General features: G+C 40.9%; 1 protein-coding gene across 42 annotated transcripts in view; it reads left to right on the plus strand.

The window, feature by feature from the left end:
- Positions 1 to 19,190, plus strand: part of RBFOX1 (RNA binding fox-1 homolog 1) — a 2,045,752-nt gene that overhangs the window by 1,836,416 nt on the left and 190,146 nt on the right. The gene's annotated exons all lie outside the window — the stretch shown is intronic.

Here is a 19,190-nt window from a genome sequence, read left to right on the forward strand (position 1 = left end):
AAGCACATCCCAGACTGAATGCCAGGCACACAGACACTCATATGCCCTCAGACCTCTCCAGGCAGACAAAAACGTTCTCCTGAGAGATCCGGATGCAGACTGTAAAAGTCTGCACCGTCGATCACCCCTCAGAGAAGCTAACAACGTCTTCAGTGAGATCCTGTATAGCTTTATTGGAGAGGTCCTGGTCAGAAAAAAAAGCTGCAGCTTAATGAAGGCCATTTAACAGTCCATCTTGATTCCAAGGAAAAGCAAATCTTTATTACCACATCCGATAATTTCTGTTCAGGGATTCCCAGCCTTTGGAATGGATTTTTTTTTTTCAGAGTCTCTTTTCTAATTAACTCTGGAGCCTAGATTACAGGAGGCCAGCCTTGGGAATGGAGGGGCACTTTGGCCGGAAGTAAGCGCTGGAGGTGATGTTTAATTAAAGCAATGCTGTGAGAGGGAAGAGGCCTGAGCAGGCTGCAGCGCTAATCCTCCTGCCCTGCTCCCGTGTCCCCGCGTGATTGTGATTGATGAGCTGGTCCCCTACATCTTTATCTGCAGCATACGCTAACACCCGCAGGCGGAAAGGGCTCCGAGTCAGCACAGGCACTGACTGCTGGAGTGCTGCATTGGCAGAAGCGCTGGCTGGGTGGTTCCTTTCCTCACTCCGATATTTTTCTCTTCTTCTTTTCTCTCCCTTATTTGATAGATGGATAGGATAATAGATAGATCGATCGATAGATAGATAGATAGAATGATAGATGATAGATAGATGATAGAATGATAGGTAGGTAGAGAAGTAGAATGATAGATAGATGATAGATAGGATGATAGATGATACATAGATAGAATGATAGATTGATAGATGATTGAATGATAGGTAGGTAGGTAGAGAAATAGAATGATAGATAGATAGATAGATAGATAGATAGAATGACAGATGATAGATGGATAGGATGATAGAAAGATGATAGAATGATAGGTAAGTAAGTAGAGAAATAGAATGATAGATGATAGATAGATGAATGATATAGACAGATACATAGAAAGATAGATGATAGAATGATAGGTAGGTAGTTAAGTAGAGAGAAATAGAATAATAGATAATAGATAGGATAATAGATGATAGAATGATAGGTAGAGAAGTAGAATGATAGATAGGATAATAGATGATACATTGATAGAATGATAGATGATAGAATGATAGGTAGGTAGGTAGAGAAATAGAAAGATAGATAGATAGATAGATAGATGATAGATAGAATGACAGATGATAGATGGATAGGATGATAGAAAGATGATAGAATGATAGGTAAGTAAGTAGAGAAATAGAATGATAGATGATAGATAGATGAATGATATAGACAGATACATAGAAAGATAGATGATAGAATGATAGGTAGGTAGTTAAGTAGAGAGAAATAGAATAATAGATAATAGATAGGATAATAGATGATAGAATGATAGGTAGAGAAGTAGAATGATAGATAGGATAATAGATGATACATTGATAGAATGATAGATGATAGAATGATAGGTAGGTAGGTAGAGAAATAGAAAGATAGATAGATAGATAGATAGATAGATAGATAGATAGATGATAGATAGAATGACAGATGATAGATGGATAGGATGATAGAAAGATGATAGAATGATAGGTAAGTAAGTAGAGAAATAGAATGATAGATGATAGATAGATGAATGATATAGACAGATACATAGAAAGATAGATGATAGAATGATAGGTAGGTAGTTAAGTAGAGAGAAATAGAATAATAGATAATAGATAGGATAATAGATGATAGAATGTTAGGTAGGTAGAGAAGTAGAATGATACATTATAGATAGGATGATAGATGATACATAGAATGATAGATGATAGATAGATAGATAGATAGATAGATACAATGACAGATAGATAGATGGATAGGATGATAGATGATAGGTAAGTAGGTAGAGAAATAGAATGATAGATGATAGATAAATGATACAGATAAACACATAGATAGAAATATAGATGATAGAATGATAGGTAAGTAGAGAGAAATAGAATAATAGATAATATATAGGATAATAGATGATAGAATAAGTAGATAGATAGATGATGGATAGAATGATAGAATAATAGATATGTAGGTAGGTAGATAGATAAATATAGCTATATAGGTATATACAGGTATATATGGATATGTATGGTTGTGTATATATCTGTATATAGCTTTATAGCTGTAACTCTGTCTGTCTATCTATCTAAAACCTTGCTGGGAATATCTCTCCCCCTCCCCCTCCCCCTCCCTTTCCCTCTTCCCCTCCCTCTTTCTCTCCCTCTCCCTCTCTCTCCCTGTGCATCTGTCTTTGTGTCTGCTTTTCTCACTTTGTCCAGATCTCTCTGTTGATCTGCCCCTGTCTGTCTCTGTCTTCCTTTACGTCCTTTTGTCTGTCCTAAGACTGCCCTATGAGGTAATATTCAGGAGCATCTAAATGAAATCTTTTTTTATTCAGCAGTATTAATGTTTGAGTAATTTAGAAGCTACCTTTGGTCAAGCATCTACTAAATGCCAGGAACTGCCTGAGGTAGCTTTGGACAATTATTTAATAATTGCTCTTATAATAGCTAACATTGATTAATCTCGTACTGTGTGCCAGGTCCTAATGCTAAGACTTTTTGTACCTAATCCCATTTAATCTTCAAAATAATCCTTTGTAGTAGCTCCTCTCGCCGTTCAAGTTTTGAAGATGAAAAAAAAACAGAGCCTTAGAGAGAAAATTATGCATATTATCTTTAATCCACATTTTAGCACACCAAAATAAGACTTTATTTCTACCTTTTGATGTGTATACAGTGGTTTAAAAGGTGAAATGAATCACTCAGGGTCAGAGAGCTTGAAGAATGAAATCTTGAGATCTTTGTCCAGATGCATCTGTCTCCAAAATGCTCCTTTGAACAGACCAGAAGGTGTGCTTGTGGCTCCCAGTGTTTCTCTATTTTCTCTCTTCTTTCACATCTATGTCCTGGTATGTTTACTGAACATGACTGCCATGTGGCCAAGGGGCCAGCCTCTGAATACAGGAGGCTGCAGAACTTCCAGCAGTTGTCTGAGCCAGAATAAATTGGCAGAAATGTCTGATTTGACTTTTTCTCCTTCTTCAAAGCAGATGCTTTTCTCATTACTGAGAAAAGAATGACACTTTGTCTCTCCAAGAGCTCAGACGATCATAATAATAGCCATGCAGTTTCTGATCTTGGAGCCGCCAGCTTCGGTAGGCTAGGGACGCTGCAGTGTTCCGCAAGGGTCTTTCCCTGGTGAGATGAGGCTTGCAGAGTGTCTATTAGAACTTGTAGCCACTCCCTGGAGTGGATTGGTCTGTGATTCTGGTTTCACTGTGTGCAGTTCAAAATCTTTTAGCCAGCAAGGCTGACTTTGTAATTGGAGGGGTTGAGTCTGACAGGGAAGGAATGGATAACATACCCACACTCCATTTTTATCTATCAACAGGGAAGAATTAAAATAAACTATGACTTTTTCAACTCCTAAATTAACTTGAGTTGGAAAATTCTATTTTAAAGAGGGAGCCATGAGCGAAAAAGGAGTTTGAAACCCATAGTCCATACTAGCTTATGAGTCCGGGTCCAAGTCTTGTGGAAGGAAGGTGGGGTTTTGACAGTCTTCAGTAAACCTCAAATTGTTCAGGATCTTCTAGCCTTGGTGAAATGGGCTTTTTCATGTTTCCGATGGTAAAGATGCCTATCCTAAGAAGCCATGGAAACTTACACCATTTCAGTATCCCTTTTTGTTGTGATAGCCTAAAAACAAATGCTGCACACCTGTTTTCCATACTTGGGAAAGTCTAAAAATATAGTGCTGAATTGATTTAATAGTGAAAATAAAGTGTATTTGAGGCTTTAAGGATTCATCAAAATAGCCGAATAACTCTGCTGTCATTGGTTGAGAGATCCATTAATGGGCCATTCTGAAGAAGCCAAGAAGTGGTCCACACTTCTCATCTTCCCTGCCCCCTATCAGGCTCTGAAATAAAGTGATTAGCCCTTGAACTGTAACAAGATATTCAAATCATTATATTAGCTTTGAAACCAGTTCCTGAACCATCTGCTGCTCCATATTTGCTGGCCTGGGGATACCACATCCCTTTCTTTGACAGTCGTGGCTACTCAGGTACTCCCTGTATGTGACCATTTGGTTTATTCTAAATCCATCATGTCAGCTTTACTATAACTTGTCATCCTGCCCTTGGCCTTGATTTGGCTTGATATTCTAGTAAAGGGCTTTCCTTAGGTTTCATATTAAAATTCAGTCTGTTCAAAACATTTGCCTCCATTGTAAGCCTGGACCAAAGAGACTCAATATCAGACAGACTAATGGTATGCTCTCTCTGATTTTCAGAATTCTTTTGAGAGACCATATTGGCCTTCCCTCTTGACATTTGGGTGGGGGGCAAGGCAAGGTTTTGAATCGTCTCTCTATATATATTTGTTTCTCTCTCTGTGGCAAGTTCTCTGCTTTATGTAGCATTAACAAGCCTCTGTTTGATTTTTATTCTTAACAGATAATTTATTTATCACTCTTTTTGGGTCTGTGGTCCACTAAGGCCTTGGACTTTTTTTTTTCTCCCAAAGTGACACATCCTGACAGGTAGTAGTCTTATAGCCATACTGTTTATTTCCATTCACATTTTTATAAGAAATTGGATCTTATTCTTTCTTGTCTAACAAAAATTTCAAGAATAATTTGAATCTCAATAATTCTAATTCATTAATTTTTGTCCAATCTTTCATACCTAGTTAATTTCCATTCTGCAACTCTTGTGTGTATCTCTTCTTTATCATCATAAATATTGTTGAAGATAGGCTATGTTACTAATCCCTAAGCTAAGGAAACTCCACCCATTATACTTATTTCTCTTTGCTGGCATTGGAACTTGTGTTTCATGCTTGTATCCCATGGAACCAGCTCAATTTTCAGCATTAAACTTACCATGCCAAAAGGTGGATAAAGGCTCTACAATAAACTGACTACTTAGCATGATTTTGTCTGCATTCTGCATTTGGCACTGATTCCCAACACAATATAAATAGGCATAAAATTCAGTTCTTTGGGATTCATTTGCCACTCAAAATACTGTAAAAGTCATCTGTAAAAATTCAAGTCAGAAGAATGCAGATTAACAGGAGTCAAAACCCAAATCTTTGTGTTTCTCTCCTTGGTTCTGAAAAACAAGCAGGGGACCCTTGGGCTGACTCCCCAGTAAGTGTCATGATGTGGCTGTACTTAAATGAGTATGTATAAGAGATCATGCATTTCTCTCCATGCATCCTCTAATCTTATTTTCCTAGAACTATATATGCTATTGTTGACACAATAGGAACTCAGTGATGCCCAACCCAGAATTATCCTTTTCCACATGACACTTACTAGCCGCTTGTAGGTATTTATGTGGATTAAAACATAAATAACATTAAAATTCAGTTTCCAAATCACACTATCCACCTTCCAAGTGTTCAGTACCACATGTGGCCGGTGATTACTGTATGGGACAGTACAGGTATGGAATATTTCCATATCTAGAAAGTTTTATTGGACAGTGTTTCTCTAGCACATCATCAATGTGGTAAACTCAATAATGCCCCTCAAACATATCTACACCCCAATCCTTGGAACATGTGAGTGCTCTGAGTGTTACTTTGCATGACAAAATGGACTCTGTGGATGTTATTGGGTGATGGATATTGACATGCAGGGATTATCTGTCATTATCCCAGTGGGCCCAATGTCATCAGAAGAGCCCTTATAATAAGAGGGAGACAGAGGTGCCAGAATCATAGTTGGAGGAGGAGATGTGATGGCAGAGGCAGAAATTGGAGTATGATGCATTCTGAAGATAGATAAAGGGACCACCAAGCCAAGGATTCAGGTAGCTACTAGAAGCTGCAAAGGATAAAGAAACAGATTCTCTGACCCCCTCTTCCAGAGCCTTCAGAAAGAACCAGCCCCGCTGACACCTTAGTTTTATGACACTTGATGTTGTGACACTGATTTCAGATTTCTGACTTCCAGGACTATCGTAGAATACAGTTGTGGTGTTTTAAAACCACAGACTTTGTGGTAGTTCATGACAGCAACAATAGGAAACTGATGCCACCATCGTCAGCCGTTCGCTATAGTCTTGCATTTAGTTCGGGTTCTTGTAATTTTACCTTCACTTCCCATAGAATCAAAACGAACCCTTGAGTGTTTGAAGAACCACACTCATAAGCAATGGAACCTTTTTTATTTGAGACGCTCATATCGGCTTGTGAATTTTTTCTCTGAGAGTGATTAATGGAGGCTTAAACAGTATATCCTGAGTTAGCAATGTCAGAAGGGGTGGTGGGGCTGTAACAGACAAAGGTGAGAAGAGATCACCTGTAAAGCCATGCTTCTTGATGTCTCAGGGTGGCTATCAGTTCCAGCTCTGCTTGTGAGCACTGACAACCATCCTACTGAACACTTTTAGGTGAGCCAGAATCAAAGCTCAGTCCAAGACTCAGAAGGCACACTTTGGGGAGAAATCTTTTCTGCCCTTCCTGCCACCAGGGGCTTGTGTGTTATTTCTCAAGCCCTGTGCAGTCGTGGGTGTGATGAGTCAAACCTATTCTCTGCTCCCCCAACCTGCTTTCCTCCCAGGCTGGGTTTTGATGGATTGTTTTTTTCAGGAAAAATTTCCTTTACCCATTGTACACCATCATCCAAGTTTTTCCCCTTTTTTTTAATTTGTTTTAATTTTTTTAATGTTTATTTATTTTTGAGGAGGAGAGAGAGAGCATGAGCGGGGGGAGGGCAGAGAGAGAGGGAAACACAGAATCCAAAGCAGGCTCCAGGCTCTGAGCAGTCAGCACAGAGCCTGATGCGGGGCTTGAACTCACGAGCTGCGAGATCATAAGCTGAACCAAAGCTGGATGCTTAACTGACTGAGCCATCCAGGTGCCCCTAAGTTATTTCCCTTTTATTTTTTTTTAAATTTTTTTAATGTTTATTTATTTTTGACAGAGAGAGAGAGGGAGACAGAGCATGCATGGGCGTGGGAGGGGCAGAGAGAGAGGGAGACACAGAATCGGAAGCAGGCTTCAGGCCCTGAGCTGTCAGCACAGAGCCCGACACAAGGCTCAAACTCACAAACCGCGAGTTCATGACCTGAGCCTAAGTCGGACACTCAACCAACTGAGCTACCCAGGTGCCCCAAGTTATTTCCCTTTTAATTACCAATAATGACAATAATAGCACAGATACCCACAACCATTGTAACAACTATATATTGAACACTTCTTTTATGTTAAGTATGGTGATAGGAAATATATATGCATTGACTACTTTATTCCATAAATAATCCTATAAAGGTATGACATTAGTATTCCCATTATAACAGAGAGAAGCCAAAGTACAGAGAGGTGGTGCTCCTTACTCAAGGTTGTATACCTGGTAAAAGGGAGAGCCAGAATTTGGACAGGATGCCTCCTACTACAGAGATGGCTTGCCTTCGAAAACTCAGTAAGATTCCCCTTCTCAGTCTTTAAGATCCTTAATGTAGGAACTATGCTATCTTCTTTTTTTCCTCCCTATCCCTTCAAAGAGCCTAGACCCCTTCTTGGAAGACAATCAAAGGCTCATTGCAATTGCTCATTTACATTTATTTGCGAATTATCTGAATTATTAATAAAGGATCCTGTAGAGGGGAGTCCCATAAGGAGAATATCCTGGAGAAATCCTATAGAACATGGTGTAGTGGAAATACACCAGGCTGGATTCACAGTGTGGCTCTAGCTCTTATTAGCAGTGTGGCAGTAAGTCACTCCTTGACTTGAGCCTCAGTTTTCTCATCTATTAAATGGGGATAGTAATAGCCAACTCAGAGTCCTTGTGAAGAGTTAGTGAGATAACTACCCTAAGTGTATGTCACTTAGGGTATGTAACAGGCTCTGTAAATGGCCACCATCATCAACTTTCTCTCTACTACCCATAGCATATATTCACGAGCCTGTCATACCTAAAATTTATAGTAGGGTTTGGTTTGCTTGAATGCATTTGTATTTCAACAGTTTAATAGTTAACAGAGATTTTTTTTAATTGACCATTTCAGCATTCTTATAGAAAACACTACAGAGCACAAAAACAGTTGTTGTTTTTTTTAATGTTTATTTATTTTTGAGACAATGCGAGAGACAGAGTGCAAGCAGCAGAGGGGCAGACAGAGGGATACACAGAATCCGAAGCAGGCTCCAGGCTCCAAGCTGTCAGCCCAGAGCCCGACACAGGGCTCGAGCCCACAAACTGTGAGATCATGACTTAAGCCGAAGTCGGATGCCTGACCAACTGAGCCACTCAGGTGCCCCAAAAACACTTTTCTTATGTCATGTACCTGCTCCAAATATCTTTTAGGGTAGAGAATGTTCATCAGAATCTGATTAAAATTAATACTTTTAAATCACTTATTTTGCACTAGACAAAAGATTGCAGGAAAGATTGCGAAAGTCTCTGATTTCGTCTGCTCTTGTCCATCTTTGCCCCACTTTACCATTCCTCTCATGGATGACTACCAATGTTGGGGCGCCTGGGTGACTCCATTGGTTCAGTGTCTGACTTTGGCTCAGGTCATGATGTCACAGCTCGTGAGTTCAAGCCCCACATGGGCCTCTTTGCTGACAGCTCAGACAGCTCAGAGCCTGGAGCCTGCTTCGGATTCTGTCTCTCTTTCTCTTTCTCACTCTCACTCTCTCTCTCTCTCTCTCTCTCTCTCTCTCTTTGCCCCTCCCCCACTCATGCTCTGTCTCTCTCTCTTTCAAAAATAAATAAACATTAAAAAAAATTTTTTTTAATGGATGACTACTGTTGTCTTTGGTCTTCCTTCCTTGTTGTCGCCACTTTCTGTCTCCAATGTATTACTAATTTTGTGGCCAAAATAGTCTTAATATAACATAGATTGGACCAGGCCATTCCCATTCCTGGAACTCTTCAATGGCCACCCATTCTTGAACCAAATCCAAACTGCTTTATATGACATTCCCTGTTTTTCTTTGTATGCCTTCAACCTTATTTCTAGGTCCAATTCCTGCCAAATCCTCACCACACAATACTCCAGCCATATAACCCTATTCTCTGTGTTCTTTTATGCCCTGAAGCTGCTATCTATGCTTTTCCTCTTCCTTGGATTTTCACCGAGCTCGCTCCAACTTCTTGAAGACTCATCTTGACTCTTGACATCCTTCAAGAAGCACTCAATATACCTTCCTGATTGGGAATGATCCTGATGCTCCCTTTCTGGTTCCCATAATAACTGGAACTTACACTTATAATATCCATGACACTTGCTTTCATCATTAATTTTCCTATATCTTTCTTTATCCATATCTTAATCTCCACTTGAGCAGAGACTGTTTTCTCAGGTCTGAATTGATTTCATATGAATTTAACAACAAATGCTGATTTTGAGCCTAGCAGGGGGCCAGGCACAGTAGATAAAAAGTATCCCTGGTGCATCTCTCAACAACTAAAATGTAGTCAAGAAGTACCTCTTGAGTGAGTGAATGAGTGAATGAAAGGAAGACATCCTACCACATGCCTGTGAGGTTTAAAAAAGAACTACTTTCTTTCTGATCAAATACAATGGATAACCTTGCAGAATAAGATCTAACTCAGAATGTCTGCTGATGCCTTAAGCATCCTGCATACTGGAGCGTGTTCAAGGGCTCTTCCCTGACCTCACACACAGTGAATGTCTGAGCTCTGTAGGCTATTTGTAGAGAGTTTATTTCATCTTTGCAGAAAGCTGCCCAGTATAAATATTAGTCAGTTGATTTCACACAGAGTTAAAACAAGCTTTTAAAAGCCTTTTACCTCTCCTGTCCCCAAATAGGTACTTTAGACAGATTCTCAGAGCCTTGGGAGCTTTGTCGGATTTGGTAAAGTGAAAGTTATGTTCTGTTCAGAAGCAGCCTTCTGTGAAGGCTGTCTTGGGGTTGATGCAGAAATTGTGCAGAAAGGGTCAGGTGAAGTGAGGAATTTTAAGATCACAAACATCGGGTGAGGGGTGGCATTGGAATCAAGCTTCTCTTTTCTGGATTCAACTCCATGAGGATCTTTCTTAAGATGTTCACCTTGGGTGCCAAGATGGTAGCCTGGTTTTGAGAAGGAGCCAGACCTTCAAATTGGAGTTCTCTAGGTTCAACCCCAGCTCTGCCCATTAGTCGGTCCATGGCAAATGTGGAGCCAACCCAGCTCTATGACCCTCAAACCAATGGATATCACCGGGGCTATCCAACAGAACTAGAACAAAGGCTACAAAGAGAAGCCACACATGTAGGTTTTCTTTCTTGTTAATTTTCTGGCAGCTACATTAAGCAAGGTAAAAAAGACACAGGTGAATTGAATTTCAGTATTTTATTCAATCCGGTATGTCTCAATTCTCATTCTCATTGTCAACCGAGAATGTTGTATGTCACACAATATGCCCACACTATTGTCACTGAAACACGTCATCAAAATAACACCATTAGAGAGATATTGTACATTGTTTTCCTCAGACCGTGTCTCTGAAACCCTGTGGGTGTTCTGCCCTTGCAGCCTGCCTCCTTTTGGACCAGCCACATTGCAGTTTGTGAGTAACCACACGTGGCTAATGGCCACCATGTTAGGACAGCCCAGGGTGAAACCACAGTGCCAGGCCCAATCTCTCAAGCTTTTAAACTTACCCTACTGGGATTACAAGATGTGTTTCACAGAGACCAAATGAGAACACATGAAAATTGTTACATACCTCAGCGTCCTCCTTGTAAATGTAAAGAATGGAATGAGGGGACAGGACATTGTACCATTCTGGTATGCTAGACTGTTCTATTTCTTTCACTGGCCCTTAGTGTCATGAGGTAGGGAGTGACTTCACTTCACACTGTGTTTCCCGTGACTAGCGCATAGTAGGTACATCATTTTCCTAGGGCTGCTGTAACAAAGTACTACAAACCAGCTGGCTTAAATAACAGCAATTTATTGTCTCAGAATTCTGGACGGCAGAAAATCAAGGTGACAGCAGGGTTGGTCCTTCTGAGGGCTGTGAGGAGGAATCTGCTTCCAGCCTTCTCTCCTGCTTCGGGTGGTCTGCTGGCCGTCTCTGGCATCCCTTGGCTGTAGAACTATCATCCCCATATCTGTCCTTCACCTTCACTCAGCATTCTCCTCCTATGCATGTCTGTGTCCAAACTCCCCCTTTTATAAGAACAGTCACATTGGGTTAGGGGCCCACCGTAATCCAGTATGACCTCATTTTAACATAACTAATTACATTTGCACCTATTCCATTCCCAAGTAAGGTCACATTCTGAGATCCCAGGAGCTAGGACTTCAGCATTTACGTTTTGGGGGAGAGACAATTCAACAAGTAACAGAAGGTATTCAGTAAACTTGAGTCAGATACATAAGTCAGCGATACTTAAATGTAAGGACCACCTTTTGCCTCTTTTGGGTGGATGCCAAGAATATTCCTTTCTGTCTGAAGAAGAGAGGGATGTTAAAAATCAAATAAGAGAAACTGGTTAGCGAAGAGAATGAACGTTGCCGCTGAGTAGGTACGCTCTGCAAAAACACGTACTATGCAATCACATTTGAAAATATCGCCATGGCTCCTCCTCGAAGACCTTTTGAATTAAAGTTACTTGATTTCATCAACCTCAGTTTTCTTAACTGTACCTGCCTTGGAGGTATTTGGATAAATTTACCTGCATGTCATGCATTCATACAGTGATCACAAAATTTATTTGGCCAGACTTCCACACTGTTGGTTCTGAATAAAGTTTCCCACCACTGGGCGAAATTCTCTCCTGTATGCAATGAGGCAGACTGTTTCCTGTTCCCAAAAACCCACCGCCTTCCTTGACTCCACCTTGATGTTTTGCAAAATTTGTTTTGTAAGTCATTCTGGCCCTGTTCTCCTCCAAACTATGTGACTCCCTCAACTCAGCATTCAATCAAGAAGATACCCTCAGTCGGTTGAGCATCCGACTTCGGCTCAGGTCATGATCTCCTGGTTCGTGAGTTCGAGCCCCACATTGGGCTCTGTGCTGACAGCTCAGAGCCCGGAGCCTGGTTTGGATTCTGTCACCCTCTCTCTCAGCCCCTCCTTCGCTCGCACTCTGTCTCTATCTCTCTCAAAAATAAACATTAAAAAAAATAAAGAAGATATCCCTAAGAATACCACACATCCTTAGCTACAGAAAAATAATATTTATGCACTGATCAAACATATGTGAAGAATTCCAAGCTCTCCGGTCTCAGGTGGCACTTTGGCTGAGGGCCACAGGCTCAGAGAGCCTGGTGTTCGGACAGGGCCAGTAACAGGACATGGCTTTAGTTTCAATCCCTCTGAACTTACTTAAAAATAATAATAATAACTTTAACACTGCCATGCATATGCCAAGTTGAGTTGTATTGAATTTATCGGGCCAATAAAATGCTTTGCTCTGAGGATAGTTTCAATTGCCCTAATGTCCACACTCAGTTTTTTTGTTTATTCTTTGTGTAAGTTTATGAGGTAAGGTTGGAGGACACCCAAAAATGCTTCATGCCATCGAGCCTATTGGTATAGCTACATCTCAGATCATACAAATGGAAAACTTAGGGGGTGCCTGGGTGGCTCAGTTGGTTAAGCAGCCGACTTTGGCTCAGGTCATGATCTCACTGTCTGTGAGTTCGAGCCCTGTGTCAGGGTCTGTGCTGACGGCTCAGAGCCTGGAGCCTGTTTTGGATTCTGTGTCTCCCTCTCTCTGACCCTCCCTCATTCATGCTCTGTCTCTCTCTGTCTCAAAAATAAATAAACGTTAAAAAAATTTTTTAAGAAAACTTTGGAAGCAGCTTAGTACAATGAAAAGATATCTAGATTTCAAATCCCAGCTAGAGCATTGAAGAGCTGTCTGAACTTGGGCATGTCACTGACTTCCCCGGGCATCAGCTTTCTCTTCTGTTAAATGGACCTGAATGGTGTCCACCCTACCTACCTTCCAGTATAGTGTGTGAAGCTCAAACAGATCATGTGTAAGTGCCCCCAGTTACCTCTACAGCTCTCATCCGCTAAGCTAGTGTGAACATGGTGATAACAAGTGTGAGGAGCCTCTGTCTTATTTATTTACTTAAGCTGTCCACCTGTTTCCTCTGTGAATTTCTTCTATTTCAAGCATTTGAGTTACTTAAAAGTGAAAAGGTAATGTCAAGAGGGTATTTTAAATGATCAGTTGCCTTTCTTTTACTCTCTCCTCTTCCTTCCCTCGACTAGCTTCAGCCTGGTTTGTGACATCATTGCATTTGCTCTGATGCAGCCAAAATATTTTTTTTAAAGCATTCACTCTGTACATGCCATTCTGACAGTGCTGGGAATGCAGTTCTCAGTAAAACAGACCTGGGTCTCTGCCCTCAAGGGCTTACATACAGTCCATTAGCCTCTAGGTCTGTATCTCCGTCCTATACTTTGTGGGGTCTGTAGCTCCGAAAATAGCCACCTGACTTTTATTTCCTCCTTTTCATTGATTCTGCCACTCTGGGTCTGAGGTGTTCCCTCCGACTGCACGCAGCATTACAACTTCCCGCATATGATTTTGCCAACCGTTTATGCTGCCTAGCTGTTTTCGGCTCACTTTCAACGTTCGGTTGATACATATGTTCTTCCAGAAAGCCTTGCTTGATAAACCATCGGGGATAAATGAGACCCTTTCGCTCCTTAGATTGATCTTCTTGTGGCACATATCCCCTTGCGCTGCAGTCCTGGACTGTCCTGTGTATCCTTCCAGCTGGTAGCTGCAGAGATACCTGGACTATGTCTGTCCTCGTCATTACTGTAGCCCCTGAACCTAGCAGGGGCTGCCCAGAAGATGCCTGATACTTAGCTACTGACACAATTGCATGAATCTGAAGCTCTTGCCTATTTGAATAGTTCATCGCCCTTGCTATCTGGCAGTCTTTCCTAATTTCATTTCTTCCAAGTCCAAGTATAATTCATTTTATGACAGCCTTTTTTTTTCCAGTTGGCAAACTATTAGAGGCTGAAACTTATGCAACATACCATGAAAGACAAGGTCATATTTTATCATCTTTGCCTGTTTCTCTAACCAGATTAGACATCTCTCTACAAATGAGGTGAATGCGAGCCAACAGATATTTATCATGTCAAACACCTGAGTACAAAATATGGAAGACAAAGAGGGAAGTGTTAAAGATGAATCCAACAAGTTCCTGTCCTGAAGGAGTTACACACTTCTGAAAGGCTGATGATAGTCATGTGAGGAAATTGGGTCATTAAAAATACACTCAAATGTTTGGTTCTGTAAATTCATTATAAACTATGTGTGGGTGGTAAGTACTTTCTGTGCCTTAACTGAGCCATGTCTCCTCAAGGTCATGGGGTTGTATCACCTATGCTGTGGAGGAGGACTTTCAGCTTTGAGGAGGACTGAAGAAGGAGAAATGTTGACTAGTGGCATTGGGAGACCAACTTTTCTGATGGATAGAAAAACCCAGTTTTCCTAACATGATTTGAAAGGAAATGATGCTGAATCCATCCATGTGTAAGACAATGGTATCTACTCCTCCCACGGGTTTCCATCCAGAATGCTTACTTTTCCCTTTGCTGGAATATTTCATGATCTGTAACATTCCAGTGAAGAGAGTATATGATTCTCTTTCTAGCAATGTGACTTGATGCTCCCAACTTTCTAAATCTAGTGACAGACCCTCAGTGACATTCTTAGTAGGATGGTTTACTCAGCAACATCCATGGCAGACCTAGTACCCCTCTAAGCTACTTGGTGCTGTCTGTAGGTATAGTGACCTCCTCTCTTACAGAGACAATTGTCTCATGCCAGATCTATCTATTTTCCTTTTTAGAAGAAGGTGGAGAATCCTTCAGATAGCTATGATGGAATAGGTAACAGGGATATCATCCCAAATCATATCTGCAGGGTACCTGGAAACAAGCTATTTAAGGAAACAAAATCCATCCTTTTCTTTTTGTGGATTTGGCTAAAAGTAGTAGGATTAGCAATGGTGCAAGTCATTGAAATTAATCTTGAATGTGAAGTTGATGCTGATGTTACCCTGGTGGTGGTGTTAGTGGTGGTGAGAACGTTCCTCCTTCTTTAGAAAGTAGCTAGCAGGAGAGGAGACAGAACGTGACAGTTAAAGTCTGCTCCAGATTGAAGGTTTCCTCCGTGTCCAGGAGGTGAAGAATCCTTGCTGAATTATAATTTAAAATGCGTGTTCATTCTCTTATGAAAACAGTTTTTGCTAATATTTATTTGCTTGCTCACCTGCCCTTCTGTCTGCAACACTGTATGTGTGACAGGGGTGGGCAGCTCCAGCTGTCACTTGAGGATAGATGACAATGGTGACTTTGCCATGGTATTGATAGCAAAATACTCACAACAGCTGGGCTTTCACTGCCCTAACGTCTCATTGTGTTTGCAGCAATGTAAGGTAGTGGTCATAGAGTGTCCATTTCCTAATTTTGATAGTATGCTATAGTTATGCAAGACCTTACCATTGGGGGAAACTGAGTAAAGGCTACACAGGAACTCCTTCTAATTTGTTTTTAAGCTTCCTGCTCTGAGTTCTGAACTGGATTGGTACAAAGAGGAGTTTCATCATGTGCTATCGGAGTGGCCTCGATTATTGGCTTAACCTTTCAAAGCCACCCATCTATAAAATGAACATAATGACTGTGAAAACATCATGGGACTGTGGGTTGCATTGAAGGAGTTACATTTATAGAACATTTAGGGCAGTGGCAAGTACATGTTATGAGCCCTTCTAATTATATTATCTTTGTTATTAATAATGTTACAATCACCATTATCATAATTAACCCTATTAATACTCACTTGGGTTCTAAATCTTGGGACAGCAGGAACAAAGATCTCATGTCTCTGGTAGCCTCTCACTTAGGCTGGGATACTTCAGTGATTTGCCTGAAAAATCTCAGAAAATATTTTGTGATTGAATAGTACTACCATAACCCTTACAAGTACCATCCTTCACCTTGCCAACAGAGAGGTCAATCATAGCATATTTGAAAGTACCTCAGGTTCGGAGAAAGACATGGATTTAAGGTCTGTATCTACCATGTAATAGCTTCAAGACCTTGTCCTTTCTTATCTGTGAGGTGGGTGTGATGAAAACAAGTTTATTAAAAATATACTTCCTGTCGAGATGAAGTTAAGTAATATATATATGTATATATAGTGACTAACATTGTCTGCTGCTCAGAAAGAGCTCAAATGAATACCAGCTGCTCTGGCTGTTATTTTTTTATTAATGATAGGAAATAATTAAGCATTCACAGCTAATTCATGGATAGACAGGTGAAGCCCTGTGATGCATGACCTTCTAACAAGAAGTCTTTCAGTACCATGTTGGGATATCCCGGTGGGGAATTTTTTTTTAATGGTACAGAGCAACATTTAATAGTTTGGGCTTGTTTCTCAGTGCCCTGAGGTCCTGGGTGAGTTGCACAGGTCTTGGTATCAGTAAGCAAAGAGGATAAAGGGACTAACTTGGGCATTCAGTTTTCATTCGACAAAACTTCTGGATGTGTATGGGTGCATCCTACTGTTTGAAAAGCTTGAGACACTAGTGATGAAAAAAACAGATGAGGTTCCTGTCCTCATAGAGTTTACAGTCTACTTGGAGACAGACCTCAAAAAATATATAATATAAAAATGCATATAACATGAAAATCAAAAAGTATAGAATATTGCACTTTGACACGAGTTTTAAAGGACAAGTCAGGGTCCTCTGAGACCCTGGGGCAATGGTGAACAAGATAAGAAAAAGTATCTTTTTAAGAGCCTGATGTTGTTGGTTGGGATCTTGACTTGTTCCAGAGGCTGCTAATTTTTTTTTTTTTAACGTTTATTTATTTCTGAGACAGAGAGAGACAGAGCATGAACAGGGGAGGGGCAGAGAGAGAGGGAGACACAGAATCTGAAACAGGCTCCAGGCTCTGAGCCATCAGCCCAGAGCCCGACGCGGGGCTCGAACTCACGGACCTTGAGATCATGACCTGAGCCGAAGTCGGACGCTCAACCGACCAAGCCACCCAGACGCCCCGGCTGCTAATTTTTTAAGAGACCAGTGCTTTTCCCTTTGGAAATAGCACCTCATGAGCAACCCTATCAAGGCTCCTGACTTGCACAAAGTGCCATAAATATTTGATTGTCGCTGACTTTTAAGGACTTGAGAAAAACAACCTCTCCATTGCCTTCTGTGACTCCAAATGGAAAATCAGGATGGAACATTTTGCAAACATGACACGTCGTCATTGCTAGCCTGCCACCCACTCAGCTGGTTTGTATTTCTGGGCCTGGTGTTTGTCAGCCACAGCAAGATGGCTTCTGGCCTCTCTCTTGGTTCCCTGTTGAGGGGAGTGAAATGTAACAAATTGTTTTCACTTGAATCCATGACACAGATTCTTGTTATCATTGTTGTTTTGTTTGTTTTTGTGAGTTAGGGCCTCAGAGCAATCTCAGAGTTCTTTGTTGCGGAGATGCTTTTCTACAAGCTGGTATAGTTAGGGAAACCCAAGGTTTGTATGCTTACCTAATTGAGGTCACACTTGAACCCATTTCCGACTACTTTAGAATATAGAGCTTAGGAGTCCGATAGATTTAGCTAACTAGCACTTGCCAGTTGTGTGTATGAGGAAGTGACTCCACCTCCCTTGGAGAGGGAATAACAGTTTTGGGTTTTTGTTAAAATAGGTAATGTTGACAAAGCTCCTTTGTTGAGTTTTATATTGTCAGTGCTTAGAACAATGACTGGTACCTAGTTAGTGCTCAAGAAAAATTTTCTTATTATCATCTCCATCATCATCATCATCATCGTCATCATCACCATCACCACCACCATTCTCATCACCGCTACCGCTGTCGTCATCATGATCATTATTTCCATCTTCATTATCATCACCACCCTCATCATGATCATCATCTCCAGCTTCATTTTAGTATGGATTCAGTGGCAGGAATTCATCATTCAGACCAGATTAAGTTCAAATGTTGGTTCTGCCACTTAACTAATCTATTACATCCAATAGGAGGAAATATTTTTCACTTGTTTGGAGCCTCAGTTCTCTTATCTTTAAAAGGTACCATAATATCTTCCTTAAGGGAATGATTGCAAGGATTAAAGTGCCTAGCACAGTGCAGGCCCATGGTAGGTTAGGACCCGACATACCTCTCCGTGTATTCTGCAAAGGGTACACTTTGCTGGACTACAAGGAGGACTGATTTCGTCCCCACAATAGGAAATGTTCTCACAGAACTTTTTAGATTATAAGACACATTTCTGTAGACTTTGTCTCCAAAAGCATTACAAGAGCCTCATTGGGAAGAAGAATATATATTACCGTTTGTATTTATAAATAAGGGAACTAGGGCACACAAAGGTTAAATGACTTGCCAATAATCCTACCATTATACTTCTGACTTCTTAACATTTGATTTCGATTCTATAGCTACACTACTAGTAAAAGGTTAGATGGTAACAAACACTGGAAATTTCTAGCATGGTGTTTTTAATTTTATTTATTTTACTGCAATCCATAAAAGATTTTACATTGCAACCCAATTCACCCACATAAAAGTTTCATGAAACCATACTAACTCTTACTATTCTATTCTATTCTGTTCTTTTCTTTTCCAGTGTGGTATAGTTGATTTCATTTAAAGAATGTTGGCGTGATAACTCCCTCCATGGATTTTACAACCCAAGGGATCTCACCTATAATTTGAAAAACACAGAACACGGTCCCCCAGGACTGTGTGGCAGAATGACCTGGGGCAGCCCTGTGCAATGTCCCTGCCAGGATCCCACCCTCAGATAACTGAAGCCAGTAGGCCTGGGGTAGAGACCTGCAGTCTAATTTTCTTAATTAGAATACCCCCCACATGATTCTGATGGTCCACGGGCTGGGACCAGTGTCCTAGTGTGTCCGCCTGATTATTTCCCCCTGGAATGCTCATCTCTATTGAGTGGTTTGTTGCCTGCTGTTTTGAGCATTTTCTCCATCTCTCCCAAAGCATACTTCACCAGGGAGTCTGTCTGTCTTGATCTTGTCCCTCTTTCCCAAAAGTGTGGCTCTTCACTTATCTGTGGGCACAGGGAGCTTATGGCTCC

Source organism: Acinonyx jubatus, chromosome E3 (genome assembly GCF_027475565.1).
Source record: "Acinonyx jubatus isolate Ajub_Pintada_27869175 chromosome E3, VMU_Ajub_asm_v1.0, whole genome shotgun sequence".
NCBI lineage: Eukaryota > Metazoa > Chordata > Mammalia > Carnivora > Felidae > Acinonyx > Acinonyx jubatus.